The sequence below is a fragment of the Equus quagga genome, chromosome 9 (assembly GCF_021613505.1).
Source record: "Equus quagga isolate Etosha38 chromosome 9, UCLA_HA_Equagga_1.0, whole genome shotgun sequence".
NCBI classification, from domain to species: Eukaryota; Metazoa; Chordata; class Mammalia; order Perissodactyla; family Equidae; genus Equus; species Equus quagga.
Genome location: NC_060275.1, coordinates 24,686,122 through 24,694,621, shown reverse-complemented (window position 1 = coordinate 24,694,621; position 8,500 = coordinate 24,686,122).

Below are 8,500 nucleotides of genomic sequence, written 5' to 3'. Positions count from 1 at the left end.
CAGATGCAGTGGCTGCACAGACCGTCCAGTGGGCAGCTACCCACCTCTAGATGGGTCCAGGGGACTGCACTGAGACATCAACAGCCAGACTGCAGATGGCAGTGACCTGTCTGAACCCTGCCTCACTGCCTGGGGCATTCGACTGTCTCCTGCTCACTCAGTTTCCCCACCAATCCTTTCATCAGAAGCTTTACCCGCAAAGAATAGCCACCAACAGAGGACATCTTAGAAAGGAGTCCGGCCCTTTGCCTGTTTTTGTATGGCCTATGAGCTAAGAATGCTTCTCACACTTTTAGACGCTGTGAAATTCTTCTCAAAAGAAGAAGAATATTTTGTGACATGAACATCATATGAAATTCAAATGTCAGTGTCCATAAACAGTGGCTTGTTCATTTGTTACGTAGTCTATGGCTACTTTTGCGCTACAATGGCAGAGTTGAGTAGTTACAACACAGACTGTGTGGTCTGTAAAACCTAAAATATTTATTATCTGCAGAAAATATTACTTGCAGAAAAAGTGTGCCAATCCCTGACTTAGAGAAACCCTCCTTCCAGGAGCATTTGTGCTTTAATTCACACTCCTGCCTTAAACAAAGAGATGAAGCTCTAATGGTGGAATTTAGGCATCTATCTATGACAGGTGGCTTCCTCTGGTCGACCTTTCCAGGGGACAGTGTGAGAAAAATCAGAGCCAGGTAACAAGGAGGCAGCAGGATGGAAATGAGAAGACTGTAGTTTCTAATTCTGGCTTCAACTAACTAAAAATTATGTGATTTTGAACAAAAAGGCTTTTCAAGTCCTTGTGCTTTTCTCATCCATTCAAGATCTGCCCTCTTGACCTCAAACAGGAATAGCTGTGAAATGCTTTGAGACCCAAAGGGTCTCAAAGGCAAAGATTAGCCAATTCTAGAGCATCCTGAAAATATTCATTTCTTCCTTCCAAGGCAGGGTAGCCACAGGTATGGCGACCCTATTCTCATCTGAGTCAAGATCCTGGTTTGACAACAAGTCTAATGTAGATCCTTGGCATTTGTGCAATTGACACAGTCATTCCCAAGCCAGCCAGAAGATCCCTGACTGGTGGATCTGTTATTTTGCTGAGGCACAGATCTGAGTTACTCACCTGCTACTGAGTGAATCCAGTGGATGGCCCAGCATCCTTATCCCAGGACAGATTACTGTTCTTTCCCGGTTGTAACAGATGTAGTAACTTTTAAGTGATCAAACACTTCCTTTGTAAATAAACGCTCTGAATTCATAATACCGGCTGTCTCAAGTCTCGGGAGGGACCACCCGTGAGGGTCGTGGGTCTACAGTAAAGTAATTATTCGCAGCCAGGAGACTCTGGCCTGTGGCAGCCATTTCTAGACTCTATAACATGCCTTTAAGAATGACCCCAGAAAGTGGCTTCCTTTCTTGGCAGTCTCAGTTTCCCATTCCTAGAACTAGCTGATTCCAACGGCACCTGATGACCAAAGTCACCTGAGGGGGCCTGAGGCCAGGAATGGATGACAACCACATTTTATTTGGACACCAAAGTACACTGCAGCCTGAATTGCAATCACACCTTGCAATGGTCCCAGAGCATGCAACAGAATTTGCACTTGGCATTTTTCCGTCCCACTAACAGAACACGTGTGCTCTTAAAAATGCAAAGCCACACCCGAGACCATGCCAAAGACACTTGCAACAAATTGCATCACCTGGGTTTTTTTGTTTATGATAGCTTGCCCATGTCAGCAGTGCCAATTGGCCCGTTGTGTGCTATTTTAAACCCTTCTCCTTTTCTCATTTGTGCCCAGGGCACACAAAGCTGCCCAGAAGGAAAGACTTCAACAAGCCTTAGAAGAATGCACTGAAGTCCTGTTTCCTAAACCCCAGGAGAAATGTGAGTGAGAGGGGAGGACCCAGCTAGCTGAAGACAGAGTCCTTTTCACATGTCTGTTTCCCCAGGCCACACGCTTGGCCCAGCAGACAAATGTTAGTGGGTGGGAACAATGGAGGGTGGCTGAGTAGCAAGGAGAGGCCTGGAAAGGGGCGTGGGCACGAGGAGGGGGTGGAAGCACTTCCTGAGGATTCATCCTGGCACAGAGTTTTCAGCTGCCTCCCCCAGAGCCCCATCCCTCTGCCTGGCCAGGTCCTATTGGCCCTGGCAGAAAGAGCTGCGGGCGGGACCAGTCATTACCCTGTCCTTACCAGAACCCCCATCCCAGGCCAGAAACCTTATTGAAGCAAGCTGCTCTCTTTACTGGACCCTCCAGTCAAGGATCTGGACTACTGGGCTGAAGGTCACCTTTTTTCTCTGATGTCACTCCCTGGCCAGTGCCTGAAAAAAATACCTTGCTTCCCTCTCCTAGTCTCTTCTCCTCTTCGGAAATGGCACATAGAGCCCACTCTAAACCCACATGGCGTTTGGGCTGGCTAGGCTGGCTGCCCTGCATGCTCACACCTCCTTGTGGCCAGCCTCCTGCCTGGCTTCATTTTGGAAGCTGCTGACTACACGGCCAGCCTGCCTCCCAACCCTGAAAGGCCATTCCTCAGGTCCACACTGATGCACCTCGTTAGGATGGAGGTCCTCTATGGGCCCAGGTCCCTCGTAAGGCCTCCAGGATGTCAAAGCACAGAGTGTGTCGTGGGGCTAGTGGGAGGGGAGGCAGTGGCGTGGGATCAAGTCTACCCAGAAAGGTGCTCAGTAGAGTAACAGATGCACGGATCTCCAGGAGAGTCTGATTACTATGAACCCTATGGAATAGACAGGTATTTTTTATGAATGAAATATTTCACACGCAGGGGACTTTGTTTTACCATAGGTGATATAAGCTGTGAATTCAGAGAGTTTTAAATGCTGAAACCGTTCTGAGAAAAGTTAAGTTCCAGGTTGGCACTGTGGGAGGTTGTTCCAACCAAACGGGCAGCGTGGGCTCGGCTTCCCCCATCCTCGTTCTGGCATCAGAGCCTCCCCGTCTCCAGTTCTGGCACCCTTGCTGAGCCTCATTTCCCCCTCATCTGCAAAACAGGGTAACTATCCTGCCTCATAGGACTGGCAGAGGGCCAAAATAATCACATATGGAACTCTTTCTGGAATGAAGGAATAAAGTGGGGCATTTAAGTGAGAATGTCAGAAGCCCCCAGGTGTGAGGAGGCTGGAGGAGCAGAAGATTCTCTCCCTGGCTTGGGCTTTAGGATCCCCCGCTCTACTCTCAGGGTTTCCCTCATTTGTGGCATCTTTCCTGATCAAAATAGGTTAGTGGAGTGGAACTTTTTGTTCCTGTTTTATTTGTGTTTAGAAGCAACTGCAACTATGCGGCCTATGAAGTCCCTCAAGAACCTGAGGGTAGGGAAGTCCATGTGCCTATTCGAATGCGAAAGGTGTTCCCAGAAGCCCAAGGAAGATCGTCAACTGTTGTCATGCTGGAGGATGTCCTCTCACGACAGCTTTGGAGACGGTGACAACATGAAGCGTTCTTAAAGTTCTAGAAGCCACCGGCCTCAAACAAAAGCAGTACCACCAGAGGGGCTGCGATACGGGATAAACATCTCCCAGGCACATTGAGTTTACTCTTGGAAGGGTAAACAGAGAGTTAAGTCATTGAAGATATTTCAATATCAAATATGGATGTGCTTCGGAAAGCGGATTGTTCACTGATGAAGATTAAATACAAGTCTTCAAAGAAATTTTGGACTTGTAGCTTAAAGCAGTAGTCTGCAAGTCTGGCCTTGAACTCCACCCTCACCTCCTCGCTACACATAGCCTCACCTGGCCCACCCCAAGACAGAGTCAGGACCTCAAGGGCTAGGCTAGAAAGGCTCCCGGGTGACTCCAACGTTCAGGTGGAATTAAGCAGCGTGGGCACAAGGGTGTTTTCCTCTTGAAACTCAGGGTAGGAGGTGAAAGGGTCTGGAGCGCATGCCCTCAGCACTGGTTTGTCCCTTTGTAGATGAGGTATGATTTCTTCAAGATCTGGGTGATACAGTGACAAGTCCACTGAGATTTGCTGGCTCAAACCAAAGTCAGCATCAAGCCCTGGAGGATGAGGAAGTCCGCTCAGCTTATCTCCAAATGGCCTTGGGGCTACGCAGCGTGCCCTGACACTGGATACAGTCACTGGACACCTAGGACCAAGGACTCATATGTGTCTCTTCCCACCTTTTGATATTGGGGAGTAAACTATCTCTGGATGTCTCTCCAAGCCCTGTAAAAGTAAGACGGCATCCCCCAGCCCCTCCTGAGGCCTGGAGGTGATGCTTCTGAAGAACTCTGGTTCCTTCATGGAACCAGGGTCAAATGAGAAAACCAGAGAAAAATGAGACTTCCCAGAAAGGCGCAGATGTCCTGTTTTCAAGCAAGATTGTGGTACCCAGAACATGGATGCTTAGGCAGCTTAATTCTTCATTGTTTGTCCCACAAATAACTATCTTTCACCAAACAGATTCTGAAGCAACATGAGGGGGCTGCCAAGCTTACATGGGCAGTCTGTCCTAGGTGGCAAGCACAGTGGGGGCAGGACCTAGATACAAAGCAGGCCCTTGGGGCTCGGTGGTCTGGCTCTGGCAGCAGAGCAATCTCTGAAGTGCAAGAGACATCTTTGTAGAGGGGGCCTGAGACTCAGGAAGATTGATTGTGGCATCGCAGTTGGAATGTAAGCTGCTTGAGGGCAAGGAAGCAGTACAGAGCAGGGGTGGTGATCACAGACATGAGAATCCCACCAACCAGGGCTGAATGCCAGTTGTGCCCCTCACTGTGTGACCTTGGGCAAGTTGCTTCATCTAAGATAGTCTTCTCAATGTAAAATAGGGGGGTACTACTTCCCTCTCAGAGTGTAAGGATTAAATGCAACTGTACATTAAACATTTAGCAGCATGCTTAAGTGCTCAGAAATGGTGGTTAGCCATTTAACATTTTTCTATCATTTGCCCATAGAAGTCTAGTACCCAGGACTTGCTCAAGTAGACTGGCTAAACGAGGGCTTGTCAAACGTTTTCTAATGCAATGGTTCTCAATAGTGGGGGCAATTTTGCCCCCCAGGGTACACTCGGCAATGTCTGAAGACATGTTGGATTGTCCCAACCAGGTGTGTGTGTGCAACTGGCATCTAGCAGGTGGAGGAAAGGGATGCTAAAACATCCTACAATGCACAGCAGAGGCCCCTCCCTGCCCCGCCAGTTATCCAGCCTGAAATGTCAGTAGCGCTGAGGCCGAGAATCCCTGATGTAAAGGAGAAGCTGGGATCAGCCCACTCAGATGAGTGGAGGGAGGGAAGCAAAGAGGCTTACAAGTCTGGGATCTGGCAGCAAGTGAAAACTGTAAACATTCCTGAAGAGGAATCTTCTTCTCCATAGGACACCTTTAGCGGTTATAACTCACAGGGTTAAGTTAGAGAAATTGGATTGAGAGTTAAGACTCATAGGTGAGTGGACTGATTTAAATAGCTTTCTGGTAAGATGTGAAAAGCAACAGAAATTAGAGGGTCAGAACGGAAAAGCAGCTGGGGGTTGGCATGTGGTCCAGGAAGAAAAAGGGCATCACGGAGTGGTACAGTAGATGAGGTCTGAGCCGTTTTTTATTTTCTTTCTAGGATAAGGCAAACTACATACTGAGAAACTATAGGCAGCAAGTAAAGGGAAGTTTCCATGATTCTGGAAAGACTAATTTCTCAGGAAGTCAACAAAGTTATCCGGCTGGGCCAGTTATCTGCTCATGCTTGGCCTCAGAGATGAAATTAAAGACCTAATAATCCTGACTCCACCACAGTTTCGGCCAATTGGGACATTTCATGTGCTTGGCAGAGCACTTTAGAGCCCAGTATGAGTCCACAAACCAATTTCGAAACAAGAATTGGTGTCTTAATCTAGCCCAAGTCCTTCATGGTCATGATAGTTTGAGAATATAAATTAATCCTATTATATTAACAAGTGCTGCTGAAATCTTTTGATTGGCATGCCCAGGAATGAGAGAACTGCCAAGTTAAGTGAACAAATGCTCACACCGGAGGTGTAAGCAACTCATGAGACATTTTCTATGAAATCTTTCTGAAAACATTTTTAGATCTGGGGATTTTTATTTTTACCTTAAGCCAGTTACTTAAACTCTTAAGCCTTAGCTTTTTTTCCTCTGCAAAATGGAGATAATAGTCCCTACACCCCTAGGGCTGTGGTGAAGATTAAATAAGATTATGCACCTGAGTTCACTTTGTACTAACTGGGTCACCAACTACACCTCGTGTTTTAAAACCCAAAGGCTTTTTACTTTTGCTTTACATTGCTCTTCAGCAGCACTTCAACAGTATTTTTTCAGGGTCATGCTGGCTTTTAAAAAGAACCAGAACAAGAGAGATGCTACCTAGGAAAGCAAATTATTTATTTCACAGCATCTCTAGGTTTTAGTTTCTTACTTGAGATTCACACAGTCCCCACAGGTAATTATTTCCATTTTACAGATAAGGAAAATGAGACTCAAAGTACACAATCTGCAAAATATGGGCTAAGATGTCTTCTACTGAAGATAGAAAATATGGGAATGTGAATGGAAACAGAGTCCAAAGCTGGAAAATAAGCTTTGTAGGCCTAGCCCAGGAGCAGTTTCCAAGAGAAGCATGGGAAATGAGTGAAAACTCAGATGCACTCTAAAAGGTGGCCCGCTCCATTCCCTTCAGGGCTCTACTTGGATTTAAAGACTCAGAGAGAGACCTGGAGTCCAGCTGATTCCACCTATTACCTGGAAGGGTTTACCTGAGGGTGTCCAAATGGCGGTGGTGGCAGAAGGATGCTACTCCTGGGGAAAGTTAAAAAAGACAGGGGCAAGAGCTGAGGGGAGGTGACTGCAAAGCTAGAGGAAATGGAATGGAACATCAAGAAAGGCTTGCCTACTAGTAAATAAAGTAAAAGTCAAAGGACCAGTCCTGTAATCCTTAAACACAAAAACAATCTTTGACATGAAGATAGATATTTTCCACAAAAAATACGAGGAATTACCTGCTTGGGAAGAGAAAACAAAATATGATCCTGACTCGAGAGTCCTCACCACAAGCTTCTAGGCATAATGCTAAGATCTCATTGGTTTTCACACGGTTCAAGAAAAACCAATGGGAACAGGCCAGGAAAATCAGACACTTTTGGAGTTTGCTTTCTCTTCAAATGAGATGGTGGCCCTCAGAAGATGAATTCTGAGAACCTTTATCCATGAACTGAAAAGGCTAATAACCTAGGAAGATCTGTCTAGCCTCTAGATAACTGGAACTTCCACAAGTAAAAGGAAGCATCCAAAGCAATACCATTGGGTGACTTAAAGTGCGAAGTTTCCAAGTACAAATTCTGTAACATACAGACTAACAAAGGAAAGTTGCACCTAATCCAACAACCAAGACTCCACTCATAGTCCATTCTTGGTTTTTCATCAAGGGCCAGATACAGAAAAAGGAGTCCCTAACTGAGGCAGTAGACTGTTTTAAGAAAGCAGCATTAAGAGCTGCTTTCAGACACCCACACAATTATTTTCACACATACACAATTCTTAAAATTATTTCCAGCAAGATCTTGTAGACTCCACTAACAAGAAGACAGTTCGAACCAGCCCATCTCTCCAGTTTTTCTCTGTGGTTTTCAATAGTCTTAATTTCAGAAAACTCTACTCCATGAATGATACTAACAACTTCTTAATAAATAGTAAGCATGGCTCTTTCTTAACTCTATTATCATACTCTTTTGTTACCTAAGATTGAACCTCAAAGACTTTAAGTAATTTACAAATGTTCAGCATTAGCAAAATCCAGAAGCTATTAAGTATTCCCTCAATCTGATTCGAATCTTAGCTTTCTTGTTTTAGATTTATCTTTAAGGTACGATGCCAAGGTTCCACACTTCAGCACCTTTACACCCAACTCCAGTGGACTCGAAACCACGAGCCCATGCAAGGCTCTTACGATGCCCTGGTAATTCCCCTGAAACTGCTGGAACAGATCATATCACAAGTTCCCGTTTGCTTTTGATCTTGGGAAATGTCACGGAATAGACACAAGTCTTGGTGCTTTAAATAGAGAAATGCCTACAATTTATTTTCTAGTTTTAAATAGTTATTACATTCTTATACTTCCAGGATCACATTTAAAAACCCTCAAATTTTCATTTTGAATAGAGGCTAACTCTTGTCGACTTATCCAAGAATATTCTAATTCAACAGATCCTCCATATGACTGTCTCTGGGGCATAGGTCATGTCTATTTTTAGGTTTTATACAGCCTTTAAGATGGTGACACTTTTTTCCACTTGATGTTCAATATTAATATATGCAGTAAATTATGCACAACACTGCTAGAAGCTTTTAGTAAACACTGAAATGTTACTGGTAGGCACTGAACAAAGATTTACATAATCTTGGCCTTCATTTACTGTCTCTTAAACTAGCAAGCTTCTTTTTACCACGCCAGTTCTTGTTTATTCAGCTGAGTATCATAGCTCCTTAAGACTTTCTATTTAAAAAGGTGTTTACACACTCTTACACAGA